At 43.0% G+C, this 17,836-nt stretch overlaps 1 protein-coding gene across 5 annotated transcripts in view; it reads left to right on the forward strand.

Annotated features, from left to right (window-relative positions):
- TSPAN9 (tetraspanin 9) overlaps positions 1-17,836 on the forward strand; it is a 121,775-nt gene that overhangs the window by 94,301 nt on the left and 9,638 nt on the right. The window lies entirely within an intron of this gene.

Raw genomic sequence — 17,836 nt, forward strand, 5'->3', positions numbered from 1 at the left:
AGTTCTTAACCCGAGGTACTATTTCTGGGTTAGCGGAGTCTGTAACCTGAAGCGTATGTAACCTAAAGCGTATGTAACCTGAGGTACCACTGTACTGTACACTTGTATTTCTTTCTCCTGACCCATGGAGCCTCAACACATTGGATAGTTATGAGGGCACTGTTTGCTCCAGGAAAAACTGGAGATTGGTTGAGGTCCAACCTGCTCTTCTTAAGCTTCACCCCCTCCCTATAAAAGAGCCAGTCCCCTGGCCTTACAGAGAGAACTCTCCTTTCTGTGGTTTCTCACCTGGCATGCTCCTTGCACCATTGGGCAAGGCGTGAGGACCCAGAGTTGCTGGATTCTGCCGGTGAATCAGGCTTAGGGGGAAGGCATTTGTGAGGACTCAGAATCAGGACCATCACCTGACCACCACGCCAAGCATGTGCATTAAAGATGTCACAACACCTAATTCAGAAGCTTTTTGATAAACTCAGAAAAGTGGAGGGACCAAGAAGTCTAAATGTGACATACTTAAGTCTACAGAAAAATTATCTGGCCCTCAAGCTCTCCTGGTTTTCATATTTTGAATAACATTCTTGATTTTTTCCATCAGTAATGGCTTTGCAATAAATTCCTTTTGCTAAAAATCTAACTGCAGGAGAACAGACTGTGAGAAAAAGCTTTCATATCCAAAGCCTATAGGTTACTTATCCTTCCTGCATAGCTTAGAGTCGTATGTTTGGAACTCTCATTTCTTTTGATGTTGTGTATGCTGTGTTGCGTTCATGTTAATTTTCTGTTGTTTTCAACAAGAAGTCAAAATCTTACTCAGCATCTCTGCACTCTCCCGATATCTCTTGCACAAATATGTCAATGCAAATTCAGCTCTAGCAGAAAATAAATCATACAATTTGTATTTGTCATGTTGCAGACTTTGATAAAGAACCAGAGAAGGGGAGTGCTGCAAATTGACTTATAGGTGACTTTACTCTTTTACACAAATTTCCTCTTGCAGAGTTTTAATCCATTTCTTATGAGAAATATATGCTACAATCCTTCCTCAAATATAAGCCTTACATCTGCTACATGGTATTTCTTTAGATATTCTCCAAGCATGTTTTCAAAAGATTAATGTGATACTTTGGAACTTTATCTGGGGTAATTCTCTACCTCATTTTTCTGCTTTAAAAATGCACTTGGCAATGTTGGAGGGAGGATTTAATTTTCCAGACATTAGTTTTATATCATGGTTAGTGGCAGCAGCTGGTAGCCCCTGGACCTGTGGGATGGCCTGTGGTCAAGCAGGGCATGTATTTGGGACCAGTAAGGTCACACGGGTCGGACCAAGGTAATCACATGGGCTGGACCAAGTTGTTCTGGTTTCCTTGCAAAGGTGTGGACACAAAAGCACTACAGTAAAAGTACTTGGCATCCAACTAAACCAAAAGTTGTCTAACCTCGGTCTAGAAGGGGTCCCTGCTGTCGCATTTTCTAGCGTGGGTCAGTGTTGCAAGAACCACACATTGTGCAGAAGTAAGCCACACTAAATCCCATGGAGATGGATCCCAGATAGGACTGGAGGCTAAATTGGCTAGTCTTAAAGGTGCCAGACAGAACTGTTAACAAGGTACCTCCTAAACTTTCAGCCTGATGGAAAAAGATTATTACCACCCAAACTGATTTACTTCTATGCTTTCTTATCAGAATATGGAGGGATATTAAATGGACTAAGGTGTAGGAGACCAGGGTTGGAATCACCACTCATCTGTGAAGCTCTCTGGGTGACCTTGGTGTATAGGACAAAAGTGAAATGTTCCCATTGGAGGAGATATGCCCTCTGTTACCAGCCACCCCATTCCCTGCTAAGCCATGCATGGGATTCCAGGGGTTTTCCCCTCAACCAGGGTCTGTGCTACTTTGGAGAATTGAAGATGTGACACAGGCTGTCATAGTTTTAAGAAATATGATTTATTCACATATTTACACCTGCATTTGGATGGAGGGAGTCCGGATCTTACAGCAGAGTCATCTCAAGAAGGGCTTGTCCCCCACAGCAGTGCAGTACTGGAGTCAAAGGCATCTCTAACAATCCCCCTTCAGACAGCCTGCCCAAGATGGCTCTCTGTCTTTGTTATCCCATATTCTGCTTAGCACACCCTGCTAAAGATACCCCTTTCCTGTCACCTCACATCCAGTTACCCTGGCAACATTCTAAATCCCCACCATTTGTTAATCTCTAGGGTTTGGGGGGTGTCCCACCACCAAACCTCAAAGAATTTAGAAATAATCATGGAGTTGACAGCAGCAACAATTTTCCAGGAAAATTGGAGGGTTAGGAAGGGGCGAAGTGCTCTGCCAAGTTAAATTCTGCAACAGAAGGCCTCTGAGGATCACAGATGACAACCAAGATGCTGCAGAATTAAAAGGACCAGTAGAAAGAGGACCAAGTGTCCTAAGTATGACTGTGTATGATGCATCTAAGAGAACTGTACATGCATGAAAGGAAACCAGGCCCACCTGTTTTAATTGGGGCTACACAGAAAAGCTGGTCAGGGGAAGGGAGCAACGTGAAGAAGCCAGTTCTGCTGGGTTTAGTTGCTACCTTAGGTCACTATCTTCACCAAGTCTACTCTGAAATAAGTCCTATTGAATTCAATTGAGCTTACTCCTGGGTAAGTGGGTTTGATTGTTAAGCACCTTTATCATCGTCTTCTTTGGCGATCACTCGTAGCAGAGTAAGATGGTCTTCATGAACATGGTTTTAACAGTGAGTCCATAAGTGCCTGTGGAGGCCAATTCTGGATCCACACGTCCTGGTCTGACGGCCTTACTGTTACATTTGAATGTATTTCTTATAAACATATCTCTTATAAAATATGAGGACGTTTGGGTTAAAAACAAATTTAACATAAAAATATGTTTTCATTATCCTCTCTGCATCTGTCCAAGTGCAGCACTCTCCCTAGTATATCACACCAACTCTCCAAAAAGGTCAGAACATGGAGAATTTTTAACATCAGGCAACATGTCAGCACATATGCCCACAAATGTTCCAGGAGCAAACATTTGGAAAATGTATGCTGCAATGGACCATCTCATTTTGGGGTCTAATCGGCTTAGCTTTCTCACAGTTTCTGACAACTTATAAATTTAGCTATTGGTGACACTGAGTCCAGCTTTAAATTTTTTTAGATAGGTGGCCCTCTCAAGATAAGTGTGGAGTCCATTGCACTGTCATGTATCTTAATATAGAACAGAATTCTGGCTTGCATAGAGCCATGTGTGAAAATAGAGGCTGCATTCTTGGCTCAGCTGAGAGGCTGCTTTGATAGAGGGATTGCAGCCGGCATGTATTTGCATGGCCTTGACCCCAGAATCATGGAGGAGATCCCTGATTTCCTTCTCTAGTTGGGGAACCTTTGTTAGGAGCACAGCTGGCCACCTTGAAGCAGATCTGCATGGAAAACTCCACATCATTGGACAGCTAGCAATAGTTCACCAACACAAGTAAGAACTGGAGAAATTAAGAGATTTTAAAAAAATATTTGCAGCACCTTCCACCTCAAAGACAGCCAACATGGTTCCCTCTGAATGTTCTTGAGCTGCAACTCCCATCAGCCCCAGCCAGTAGGGCCAATGGTCAGGGATGGGAGTTTTAGTCAAGCAACATTTGGAGGGCATCACATGAGCTACCCCTGAGCAGCAACGTCATGTGCTGGATCAGCCCTCTCTCACCGTCACTCAGTGTGTGTGGGGACACCACCTCTTGACCTCCTGCCACTTCAGGCAGCTGCTTCATATCACTTCGTCTGTCGGCAGCCTCAGTGTACATGACTGAGAAGTTGACTTTGTTTCTCTGTTTCTGCAGCCTGTGACATGTGTGGAGGAAACAAACCATAGCACTTACTTATCCTCAGTACTTGGCTTTTGTGCTTCATTTGAAAAGGAAAAAGCACCATGAGCAATGGTTTGTTCTATGGTTTGCTTTCTCCAAACGTGGCAAGTGAGGAGCAAAGTGGGGCTTTTGAGACATGCCACACTGCTGCAGTATGCTGCCCATTCACATAAAACCATAGTTTATTTTAAATTATTGTTTAATGTAATGTGTCAACTAGGCCAAAGAGGTATTCTTCTTGGATAAATGAATTTCATCCCATCTTTCCTCTGAGATTAGTTACATAACACCTCTCTTCTGAGGAAGGACATGCTGTCATGTCAGTTTTCACCCTCTTTATCCAGCCCAACAACCAACTTCTATAGAAGGTCTTACCCTTTGGAGCAGGAGAAAACAAGCATGCTCCATCTTCAGTATTTTAGTTCACTCTTGACACCCGTGTAGCAGTTGCAAAGTATCTGAGTAGAAGGTGCACACTGTACTGCTTGAGGGGAAATGAATGCTTCCGCTCAGACATAGAACCCCTCTACGTGTCTGCACATATGACCACTCAAAGAGCCATTGTTATGGTATAATAACTGAAATCCCTGTGTGAAAAATTTGGCTGTGTGAATCTCCCCTAATTGTGCTCTGTTCTAGTGAAGGGACTGGTAAAGGTATTACTGTGTGAACACAGCATGAAAGAGTGCAAAATTCACATCCCCGCATGCATTCTACATTCCCTGCCTGCTCTCTTCTTTTTAACTAGAATATTACCGGTCTGATGAAATACTTCATTTTATATGTACCTATGCAGGGTTCAAGGGACGCGGGTGGCACTGTGTGTTAAACCACAGAGCCTAGGACTTGCCGATCAGAAGGTTGGTGGTTCGAATCACCGCAACAGGGTGAGCTCCCGTTGCTCAGTCCATGCTCCTGCCAACCTAGCAGTTCGAAAGCACATCAAGTGCAAATAGATGAATAGGTACCGCTCTGGCGGGAAGGTAAACGGCGTTTCCGTGTGCTGCTCTGGTTTGCCAAAAGCAGCTTAGTCCTGCTGGCCACATGACCTGGAAGCTGTATGCCGGCTCCCTCAGCCAGTAAAGCAAGATGAGTGCCGCAACCCCAGAGTCTGCCACGACTGGACCTAATGGTCAGGGGTCCCTTTATCTTTATGCATTCTAGCTACAGCCTCATTGTTTTCCTTTACTAACGTTACTGTCTTAAAGTATCAGCTTACTCTGTTGTATAGACTTTGTCTAATCTGATCTTGTTATACGACATATTATCCATGCACATCAAAAACAGATGGCGTTTCCATCCGGCTGGAGTTGTGCTAGTGATGGACATTTGTACATCTGAGCGGAATTAAGGAGGAAAAGCTTCCCAAAGAAGGGCATCATGTGTACATGATCATCGAGGGAAAGGATTCCAGAGGGTGGCTCATGGCTAAGGGATGCAAAGCCCTCCTCCGCTTTACCATAGGCTCCTGATTCTAATCCAGTCACAAGAAAACTGCTGCCAATTATAGTTTATCTGGTCTCCGTGTGATTGGGGTGGGAGTAGGATAGAGACAGGACTTCCAAAATAGGATTTGGGTTGCTTTTGTAGCTTTTCACTCTACAAGACAGAACAATTTCATTATAAGGTAACGTTCAACCCAAAAAAATCTAATTTAGAAACTAAAGAACTTGATAATCATGAGCATGGTGGCATTGCCTGGACTTTTGACTCAAGCCTCTCTATCTATCATCTATCTATTTAAATTGATCAACCCCTTGATTGTAAATTTTAAAAAAGCCCTCAAAAAAACAAAAAGGTAAAATAATACATCAAAACATGCAAGAATTTATTATAGTAAAACAGATGAAAATTCCCATTAGCATTTATTCACACCCCTACTTTTGGAAAAGACAAAAGAGTTGCTCCCTGAGCCTTCCACCCTTAAGTAATGGTGACTTGGAGGATAGGTGCTGATGAGTTTCCTGCAACATAATTATGTCTGGGTGCTCTTGGAATAGGGCAACCTCAGCTCCAGCTCTTTCTACTGCTGAGGTCAGGCTTCTAACATGGAATGAGAGGGTTTTTAAGGAGCACTGAGTAGTTGCTGGGAGATCAGCAAATGGTTTTGTGACTTTGATAAAGCCTGGAACAGCCTTCCTGGCTTGCAAACCTGGGCCTTCCTGGAGGCTTTTGTTTAACACTGGACTAACGTAATTGGTAACTATAAAAATGTAAAACAGAACCAGCCTTGCCAAACAGGCCACCTTTAATTGCCTTGGGAGCAGAAAACCACACTTGTGTGAAATCATATGGCACCATCAGCCAGCTTCACTGATGTTGAAGATCTTTTATCATATTTTCAGCTTGTTGGTTGTCTCTCACCACCCTCTGCCTCTCTCTGTGCTGGGAGGCACCTGCTTGATCTCAGTAGGCAGGAGGCCCAAAGGGCAAGTTCTGCCACACAAAACAATTGTGTTCTTACAAATGCGGTTGTGTGGCAACTTCACCGATTGAAATGGTTGCTGGGGCACGGGTGGGGTAAGGTAACCTCATAGGGAAACTGGTCGCGAGTTCTTAAGGGCTTTATAAAAAAGGTAAATGTAAAGGGACTCCTGACCATTAGGTCCAGTCGTGGCCGACTCTGGAGGTGCAGCGCTCATCTCGCTTTACTGGCCGAGGGAGCCGGCGTACAGCTTCTAGGTCATGTGGCCAGCATGACTAAGCCGCTTCTGGCGAACCAGAGCAGCGCACAGAAACGCCGTTTACCTTCCCGCCGGAGAGATACCTATTTATCTACTTGCACTTTGACGTGCTTTTGAACTGCTAGGTTGGCAGGAGCTGGGACAGAGCAACGGGAGCTCACCCCCTCGCAGGGCTTTATACCATACAGTAATAGCAACATTTTGAATCCTGGCCCAGTAAAATCACTCTTCCGTTTCTTTGCAAGGCAGCTTGCTGAGTAGCAGAAGAAGCCATATTTTGCCCAGCCAGCATGTGAGCAAAGCAATATTTCTTTTGCTACTATTGATTTTGACACATGATGGATCTTTGGTGCTTGTGGGGGGCGAGGAAGCAAGAGTGCAAAGCACTGATGCACAAAGTGTTAGTCTTTCTTTTCTACTTATATTACTTATATTGGGGAATACTCATTTGCTTCTGTTGCCTTTTTCTGGAGGGGATGAAAGCTCTGATGGGTTAGCATGCATCCTTGATTGAGGACACTTTTTATTTTTGATGGACAGAGTTTTGTTTTAATATTATTAATAATAATAATTTATTATTTATACCCCACCCATCTGGCTGGGTTTCCCAGCCACTCTGGGTGGCTTCCAACACAACATTAAAATACAGTGATGCATCAAACATTAAAAGCTTCCCTAAACAGGGCTGCCTTCAAATGTCGTCTAAAAGTCTGGTAGTTGTTCTTCTCTTTGACATCTGGTGGGAGAGCATTCCACAGGGCGGGTGCCACTACCGAGAAGGCCCTCTGCCTGGTTCCCTGTAACTTGGCTTCTCGCAGTGAGGGAACCACCAGAAGGCCCTCAGTGCTGGATCTCAGTGTCCGGGCAGAACGATGGGGGTGGAGATGCTCCTTCAGGTATACTGGGCCAAGGCTGTTTAGGGCTTTAAAGGTCAGTACCTTCAGAGGTCAGCACCTGAATTATGGCAAGATGGGGGCGGAGAATGTGCTTTAGCCTCTCCTAAAACCATCTTTCAAATGTATGGTGCTTATTTTATATAAATATAATATTGTGCTGCATATGTGTAAATGCGTCATTCTTGTTTGTTTTATGCCACTTCTTTTGTGTGGTGTGGTGGTGCCTGTGTTTCTCCTCCTGTTTTTAAAAGAGCAGTGTGTGTTGAGGATAAAGGCCTTTTGGAAATGATGGTGCGGCAGCCATGGATCTTGGAAGTCGTGAGGAGGCCTCTCCACCTGAAAAAGACAAGACACAAAGTGTAGCCCAGAGGCCTTTAAAAAATCTCTTTTGGAGAAGGGAAGGTACTAAAAAGTGGCTGCATTAAAGGTAGCAAATACTTGCAAGATATGTACAGTCTTAAATAGCGGTTCATTGGACCCAGGTTCGCAGGTTTGCTGTGCTCCTGGACTCGGCCCTTAGCATGGATGCCCAAGTCTCTGTGGTAGCCAGGAGTGTATTTGCACAATTAAAACTGGTGTGCCAGCTTCACCAATTCTTTGAGGTGCCTGGCAGAGCCTCCAACATTTCTCAGGTGAAAATCGGGACTGCCTCTTCTACATCAAGAAGCTTCTTCTGCATTTGATCTCACCATATGCAACATGGGTAGGCAAACTAAGGCCCGGGGGCTGGATCCGGCCCAATCGCCTTCTCAATCTGGCCCACGGACGGTCCGGGAATCAGCTTGTTTTTACATGAGTAGAATGTGTCCTTTTATTTAAAATGCATCTCTGGGTTATTTGTGGGGCATAGGAATTCGTTCTTTTTCTTTCTTACTTCAAAATATAGTTCGGCCCACCCATGGTCTGAGGGACAGTGGACTGGCCCCCTGCTGAAAACGTTTGCTGACCCCTGATATACACATGCATCTGTCACCTTGAGCCAATTACAGCTGTCTGCTGAACCTACCTCACAGGATTGTTGTAAAGCAAAATGTGCAAGGGAAGGGGTCGTGTACCACAGCTTCAACAGATAAATGGAATGAAATTAAATTTTAGCTGTAAGCTGCCTCAAGTCCCTGTCAGGGAAGAAGGTGGGATATAATAATAATAATAGAAATAGAAAGTGTGAGAATGATCAGGAACATACCAGAGAGTAAATCCTATTGAACTCAATGAGACTTAGTTCTAAGTAAAAATGCTTAGGATTGCAGTGTAAGTCTTTACCCAGTTACATGGGAGTAAGCTTCACTGAATACAGTTGGACTTACTTCTGAGTAGTCATGTAAAGGCTCCATTTACAATAAGAAGCATAAACACTCCATTTGTTTCCTTAAAAATGGCTGGCTACTGAAGCATTGCAATTAAAGAATATAAAGAAGAGTGGTTACATTCTGTTTCAAAATTATAGAAAGGGCTTCATATTAGGGTTGCCATATTTCAAAAAGTGATAATCCAGACAGAAAAGTTGTCGAGCTTTTTTTTTTTTTTTTTTAAAGTTTTGGCCAAAGTTTTTGAGTCTTTTGGGGGGGCAAAATCTTAAAAAAAACTTGTTGAGCTATTTTTAAGGAAATTTGCCAGATGTATGGCAACTCTGCTTCATATGCCATCAAACTATAATTATCCACAATTTATAAGTTGCATTTACATTTGGTGAATATTTTCGTGCCCCTTTTGTGTTTCTCGAGGGTTTTTTTTAGACATTAGTCAAAAACAAAAGTTGCTGTCCTAGAAGTTAAGATTGTGCCAGTTCAATCCCAAGCTGGCATCAGGTGAAGCTGAAAGAACTGGCGGCCCCCCAGCTTGCCAAGCTACCTTTGGCCCATATATAGCAGTTCCTTACAATCAGATGTCAGCTTGGCTGGACTCAAGCTGACCTTCTTCTTGGTGGGTGTACAGAAAGTAGATAGATAACTTTACTGTATGAGCAGTTTGAAGAGGCCTGCATGGACTGCTTAATGAAGGGATATTGCAGAGGCTCAGCTGAGACAGACATTTGGCAGGAGGAACAGTATTAATAATGTCATTGCAGTGAAAGTCAGCTGTTCCCTAGCTACAACGCCAAGCATTACAGACGCCATCCAGAAATATTTCATCCACCTGCCAGGAGTTCAGAGCAACTTGGCAAGTTTCTAATTTTAAACACAGCGAAATGAAATTGCTCCCTCATTTTATTGTAACAATATACATGCATGTGGAGAACATTAAGGAATGCATGCGCTCGCTCTCTCTCCCAGTGAAATAAGTGCAGGCTGATGTTTTGCAGTCTTTGTGGGTCCAGCCAGCTAGCTTTATCTCCTCTCAAGCAGTGCCCATTTTGGCATCCTGATTTTGAAAAAGCATGCTTGCCACGTGAATCTCTCAAACTGGACAAGAGGATGAGGTTGAACAGATCATTCTGTAACCTTTTAAAATATTCCTTGAGCTATGGAACAAAGTGCCATAAACCAGAATATTGCTTATGTTAACTTGACTGGCAGATGTCCTGCCTTTTCTCTCACCAGATGAGGGCATCTTATATCTTACTCTACCAATTTATGAAGCTATGAGGATATAAAAATAACTTGGTATAAAGCTGATGAAAGACAGTTGTGGAAACAAGATTTACTTCCTGAATTAAGCGGGTCCATTAATTACAAATGAATGCTGTTTTATTTTCGTAAAATAGAACAAGATGGTGGGGGGAGTGAAATTTGGCTCCCAGGTGGCCTGACTCAGCCCGCAAATGACCACTTAGAAAAAAATATCAGCCGAGTCAAATCTTTAGATAAGCAGCCATCTGATTTGTGTGTCTGCGAGAAGAATCTGAAGCCCATTTAAAAGAATGGGAAGGGAAGATGAGCAGGCAGCTGCTGCTTCGAGAGCTCAAGCCATGCAGTTTTTAAAATGAGATATGTAGTGTGTTAAGTATGCACAACGTGAAATGTTATGCACCTATATACTAATTAATCTTTTAAAAATGTTTTTAAGTTCATTTCTTTTTAAAATGTATTTTTATTTCCAGTTCAGCTTTCTGAGTTAGTGATGTTGACTGCGTAAATAGATTTTTATAATTTTATTTCATATAAGTATCAAAACATACGAAAGCTTAAAAGATACACACCCCATATCAAAGCCACGTTTCTCTTATATAAAACACATTTACAATAGGCATAATATTACCTCCTGTATGGGGTTTAACCATTCAGCATGGTTATAGCTCAGGTCCAAAGAGTTCCTTATAGAAACAGCATCTGTCACAGACATGTTCAAATGCATTGAGAGATTTCTTGAGCACCATCAGTTTGATTAATAAAAGAGAACCCCACAATTTCCCCAGCTATTATTATTTCAAAGGTGGCTCTATTCATATCCAATGATAAGCACAAATCACTCTAGCAAGCTCTGGTGTATTTAATACTACAACATGTTTTGTTCTGAAAACTAGGTCCAGTATAAAATTAAGAAGGCAGACCATCGGAACCATAGGCACATTGACAATGGTAAAGAAGGATAATGCGCTGATAATCATTTTCCAAAATGCTTGAGCTGTGTGACATGTCCACTACATGAAGAAATCTGCAGTACTCTGTTTTTGGCATAGTGCCAGCAATGGACTATTCTCAGCTTTATAGGTAATTTCAGAGGTGTTAAATGGTATTTTTATTGTCATTTTTATGCAGTTCTCTCTCAATCATGAGGTCACAGTAAATTAATTTATAGGTCTGAAAAGGAAAGACCAAGCCTTGTGAGAAATTTTCCTTCTAGATCTTTTTTTCATCTTCGTTTATAATGTGTTACAACTGTAGTGTTCATGTATACTAATATACAATATATATATTTAAAAGAACTTTGTGCCTGGCCACAAATTATTACAAAATCCATCAGATTATTTTTTGAAGTCTAGGTAACAATATGTTTTATTCAATAAATCAGAACTTCCAGTATGTTCATGGGGATTGGAGTCTGGATCTCTGAAAACTGGAGAAAATTGTGAGATTGAGGGTGAAATCCTACTGTGATCACTGTCCCATGTGGACAGTAATGTATTAAGTATAACATTTTGAAACTTTTTAAAAGAATTATTTGTATTTTCCTCTTTGTGCTCCAGAGAATGGAATGTAGAGGAATTTTACAGAAGGGGTGTTCAACATTTTTAGTTTCTGAATCACCTTTGTCTGTTATGCATTCAATTTTGTAGTGGTAAATTAAGAATTTCACGTCCTTCATGATTCACGCTAGCTGGCCATATAAATCTGTCATTGCTGAGGAATTAAAATGACAGGTGTCAGCAGTAGCACTTCCTGACAAGGCAAGGCTTTGTCTAGCTTCAACAATTTCTCAACATATTGTTTTGAGTTTGAGGGGTTAGTTGGCCTGATGCCCAAGTCTCTTGAAATTGTTGGAGTCTTGGTTCCGGTGAGGGTGAAAATCTAATGTAGGTTTCCACTGTTGAATTAGCCAAGCGAGGGCCATGGATACCACCTAAGTATTGTCCTTAAGACTGGCAAAGGAAGCTGCTCTGTACCAGAGGGCAGGTGAATGGGCTGGGAGTGAAGAAGACAGGCCAGAGAGGTGAGAGCCATGCTTACTTCGGCTGGAATCCAAGTCTGTGACTGTGGGAGAAGCAAGACCTTCTGGGCTGTAAGTGTTGTGAGACCCTCCATTGTAGGTGCAGGTTGTATATATGTCTAAATCATATATCATAAAGCACAGTCTCTGCTGTGCTTCATTCCAAGGAAACTGAACTCTGGGTAAGCACCTGGAACCACTGGAATCTTGCACCACTCAGAGACTGGGGTAGTGTGCAACAGTACATTTGGACAAAATAGTAAATTCAGCTATGCTGGGACAGCTTTCATTCAAACCCTGCTAAAGTGGAGGAAAATATTTTTTGTTTTAGCATGTTTAAGCACAGGGGTGTCTTACCCATAGTGCGCCAAGTTTTGGAGGGTGCCAGGGAAAAGGCGGAGGCTGGACACGGCGCCTCCCGGCATCAGCTCACCGCCCTTGCCCGCCTCCACCATGCCGCGCCGAAGCAGTGCCGTGCCCCGAGCCTCCGTCCATCATGGCCACCGTGGCACAAAGCAGCCAGCTGAGCCGGGAGGCGCCACGTCCAGCCTCCGTCTCTTCCCCACCGGAGGAGCCGCCCCCAGCTGCTGCCCACCTCCTCCAGCCCCGCCAGCAGTGCCGTCCTCCCTAAAAAACTCTGGGAAACCGGGGGGGGGCACCGGAGGGAGTTTTTCACCCCGGCGCTGGATACGCTTAAAACGGCCCTGTTTAAGTACCTGGTGATCAGGAAAGGGTTCGCATTGAACCTCTTGCTAAAACAAAGGTTCCCCTCTCATTTTTAGTGATGTCAAGTGATTGACAGGTGACCAACCCTGCCCAGCTGTCAAATTTAACCCACAAGGCCAGGCCTGATAATGATCTGACCCACAGATCCAAAGAGATTCCCCACAAATGCCACAAATGTTTATCTTGTAGCCAATATTATTTTTAGTAATGCTGTAAATTTTGTCTTTATGTTTAATGCAAATGGTTCTATTGATATAGCAGATATTTTCGGCAATATTGTGTTGTATTATACCTCTTCTGATAACAAACATTTTTAATATTTAGAAAGAGACATACTGATGGAAATGAATGTGTAGAGACCACAATGAACCAGCATAGAATGGAAATATTTAGTTGCATACTTTTTTCAGTGTTAATATTTTGGCAATAATTTTATTGACTGGTTAAGAAAAATCTATTTTCACATGTAGATGAGTGCAGGCCATCAATGCACAGTATTCACTCGGAGTGACATAGTTAGATGCTTCTAAGGTTGCCAAGTCAGGAGAACCCCAGACCCCGAGATGTCAGGGCCCATACCTGAGTCTATAGGCAACCCCGAGTGATGCCATTAAGAATAATGCATTAAGCATTAGCCACAGTCATGAGAGCATGTCATTCAAATAAAATAAAAAGCAGACCCACATTTCCCCCTAACCCTTAACCCTGACCCCAACCCTAACACCTTGCCCAAACCCTAATCCCAAACCTTTACTACCACCCCAGCCATAACCCAAACTTTACCCTAAAACTAATTGAACCGTACACCTAACCCTCTCCCTCATTCTAAATCAACTTTATTCCTAACCCAATCTTCATCTTAAACAGACACACTCACCCTAATCTGAACCTTAACTCCTAATGCTAGCTTTAGCTCTAGCTCTACCCCAAGCCCAAGCCCTAACCCCAAACCCTAAACCTTGGCCTAATCCCAACCCTTAAACTAACACCCTAACCCTAATCCTAAACTCTAATCCTAACCTCCATAACAACCCCCTAACCTAATCCCAACACCTAATATCTAAGATGCACCTAACAAACACATAGCAAATACCTAACCCTAATCCTAGCCTTTTTATTCTGCCTGCATCTCTCTGTGCCTGCTTCCATTGATCCCTGGTTTGGGGTTTGGGAGCGAAACTTTAGGGTCTGCCTGGGCACACCCCCTGCACACACTGTGGGGTGTGTGTGTGTGCGCGCGCGCGCGTGTGAGATAAGATAAAGAGATTTGCAGGGAGGAATTTGTAGTATTCTGAAGATCTTTTGTCAGCTCCTTGCAGATGGAGATAGCAATGTGGCATTTGATGATAGCCAAATGTATGTTTGACTGTCAGCTTTCACTTCAAATAAGAAATCAAAACAAAGGGATTAACTTCTTGTTACTTTGAAAGTTGTTGCTTGCAGAGTGGAAGGACTGCCTTGTGTATTGGAAGTGCCTGAAACTGCCGCCATGATCTTGCCCAAACTAATTACTGCAGTTCGGTAATTATTGGATGAACAATTAAAAGTAATTAGAGATGAGGCTGATAAAATGGTGAATGAAAACAAGACCAGAGAAGGATGAAATGGAAAATGTAATTTAAGAGGACACAGAGGCTTTGGAGAACAATATCAATAAAGGATTGCCAGAACAGGAGAGTGAAATGGTAGAATTGGGAGGGAAGAGATGGTGAAATGGAAAAATCCTTCACTCAGATGTTTGGCGGAAGAAAACAGCCAAATGGTGGAGCTGTGATGCTGGAGGAGTGGAATGGATGGAGAGATGGAAATACAACCTAAGCTGGCACCAACAGAGCTAAGATAAGAAAGCGCTCGGCTTCCCGTCTGCAGCAGGAGGAGAAGAAGAGGAAAAGGTGCCAGACACTGGAGGCGCACCTCTCTCTACTCCGCGCTTTGGCTCCATGCTTTTAGGACATCGGGCAGCTCAATCCTTCCCAAAAAAATATAGGGAGGGGGGCAAAAGGGCTCAGCCCCTAGAAGCCAGTGCTCCTGACAATTTGTAGTCATATACTGTACTGCATCAGAGAGATGCCGGATAGACAGAGAATGAAAACTGGTAAAATTGTATACACAGCAGTAAATTTTAATGTGTTTTTTTTAAAGCAACCATTTGGATAAGAATGTTCAGCACCTACTGCCTCCACTGGGTAGTGAGGTGTTTGTTTTTTAAGCTGAAATATTTCCATACTCCAGTATGAAATCCATATTTATTATGAATAGCTTCTAGTATTCCAGTGATGTCATTCACCCACTAGGACCTAAGAGGCTCCAAGCACAACTAGGCCAATATTCTAATTCTTCACTTTAGATTATCAGTAAATTACTAAACACACACTGCATATTCATTTTGATGGCTTCCTGTGCTGTGGGATTAAAAATAGTGCTTTCCCCCCCATCCACAGGTGGTCCTTTAAGCAGATTAATGTCATTTGTAATGGAATATCACAATACAATTTGCACACGGAGAGGTGTTTTCGAACCCTCTGAAGTTTGGGACTTTTGCTTTGAGCCTGAACAAATGCCTGACCTTCTCATTTAACAACCAGGGCAGGTGGGCTACCAGACAGATTCTCGGGGCGTGATAGAACCATTCTAACTGTGGGGATTCAAGGACAGGTTATACCAGACTCACAGGGAGCTGAACAAAGTGAGGCAGGAATGCCAAGCACTTCGACACAGCGCAGTCCAGCAAGGCTGGTGGCAACAGGACTGCTCTAACAAGGTAAGAAGAGCCCTGCTGAAGCAAAGTCAAGGGCTCCCTGTTTCGGTCAGGCGTGGAGCGTGGGAAGCCAGTGGCTGCATGGGCCAGAGGTATACAGTCATGGACAGGCTGGAAGTCCGGTACTACACCCGGTCAACAGGAACAGAGGTCAAGAGGCAGGAAGCATTGCCATGGATGGGCTGATGGTCTCATGTCAGACTGAAGAAGAGGCACAAGGCACAAGGAGAGAGAGGTCCGTCCGCTGCACTTTCCCAAAAAGATGGGGCTTTATAGGGCCTGGGGATCTTCACTGGTTTGGGAGGTCAGCTGATCATGTTCAGGCTGGGGGGGGTGTCGGGTGACAGGATGTGGACCAGCACAGCAGCCTTCACATGTTCTTGCCATGTATAACCAGCCCAGAGCACTGGTGTCGCAGGAGGTGAGATGCTGAAGATGCTGAAAGCCCTGTTTCAAGAGACAACTTGCTGTAGCATCCCATTTCTAACAGTATATTATTATTGACATTAGCATTAGCTTCAGAGTGACTTACACTTATAAAATCATCCATGGTACAAAATTTAAAATAATCAAATAGATAAAGGTGCTCCTAATGTAATAACATAAAAAGAACAAATCCTACCCCATCCTGCTAAAAGCTGAACACCCAACACACACTTGGGTATCATTATATTATGTGATATCATATTTCATTATAATATCTAGTACAGTAGTCAGCCAGATCACTCCAGGATGTTGATAATGTTTCAACTGCTTTGGCTGTTAATTTTAAATATTTTTAAATATTTTAATTGCTTTTAACTTTTTTATTGATAGTTTCAATATTTCTTGTGAATTGCTTAGAGGTTTTACCGAAGTCAAGCTAAATATAAATTTTGTTAAATAAATAAAATGAGGGCATGAAGGCAAGAGTCCTTCTCAGTTGTTGGCCTACAACAGGAGGGGAAAATATGTGGCCCTTTATTATCTAACGCCACTCCAATCATCCCTAACCATTGGCCATGTGTGTGTGTGTATAAACAAACAAATTATCAATCAATATAACCATTTACATTTCCCTCCCTCTCCCCCCCTGCCCCCCGGACTTCCCTCAGCTCCCCTCTCTGGTTTCTTTGCACGTATTGTTCTCCGCATATTGTAAAATTGTACATATCATTGCCTTATCTATCATTTGTTGTTGTTTAGTCGTTTAGTCGTGTCCAACTCTTCGTGACCCCATGGACCAGAGCACGCCAGGCACCTCTGTCCTCCACTACCTCCCGCAGTTTGGTCAAACTCATGCTGGTTACCTCGAAAACACTATCCAACCATCTCGTCCTCTGTCATCCCCTTCTCCTTGTGCCCTCCATCTTTCCCAGCATCAGTGTCTTCTCCAGGGAGTCTTCTCTTCTCATGAGGTGGCCAAAGTACTGGAGCCTCAGCTTCACGATCTGTCCTTCCAGTGAGCACTCAGGGCTGATTTCATTAAGAATGGATGCGTTTGATCTTCTTGCAGTCCATGGGACTCTCAAGAGTCTTCTCCAGCACCATAATTCAAAAGCATCAATTCTTTGGCGATCAGCCTTCTTTATGGTCCAGCTCTCACTTCCATACATCACTAATGGGAAAACCATGGCTTTAACTATACGGACCTTTGTTGGCAAGCTTATCTATCATATATTCAACTAATAAATTTGTGTGTTTATTCAAAACCTGCCAAGGAGTCCAAATCATTTTGTTGTCTTTTTAGATAATTTGTAAAAAGTTCCCATTCTTCCTTGAAGTCACGATTGTCCTTGTCAAGCAGTTTATATGTCAACTTGGCGAATTCCGCACAGCTCATCAGTTTTTCTTGCCCCTACTCTTTTGTTGGGATTTCTTCATTCTTCAACCATTGGCCATTTTAGCTGGGGCAAAGGGTACTCCAACACACAAAGTGCCACATTCCCCATCCCTCATCTGTAGCATCTCATATTCAAATGAATGTTTAAACTGAGCATAGTTCTGTTTAAAAAACATGGTTAATAATCAGGGATAGATTTGTCATTTGAGAATTTGTGTAGCTTTCTTTTAAACCCAACAAACACAGTGACCATCACTACATATTGTGGCCAGGAGCTCAAGTTTATACTGTGCTGTGTGCAGAAGTAATTTCTTTTGTCTATCCTGAACCTCCTGCAATCAATTTCATTGGATACCCCAAATTCTATTATTCAAAACTTTGCGGTTTCCCACCCATTTCCTCCTTTTTTGTCAAGGCAGCACTCCTCCTTCTGGAGTGATTTCCCCCACTCATCATGCTGACAATTTATCCCTATTGCTCTATAAA

The sequence above is a fragment of the Podarcis raffonei genome, chromosome 9, assembly GCF_027172205.1.
Source record: "Podarcis raffonei isolate rPodRaf1 chromosome 9, rPodRaf1.pri, whole genome shotgun sequence".
In the NCBI taxonomy this organism is placed as follows: domain Eukaryota; kingdom Metazoa; phylum Chordata; class Lepidosauria; order Squamata; family Lacertidae; genus Podarcis; species Podarcis raffonei.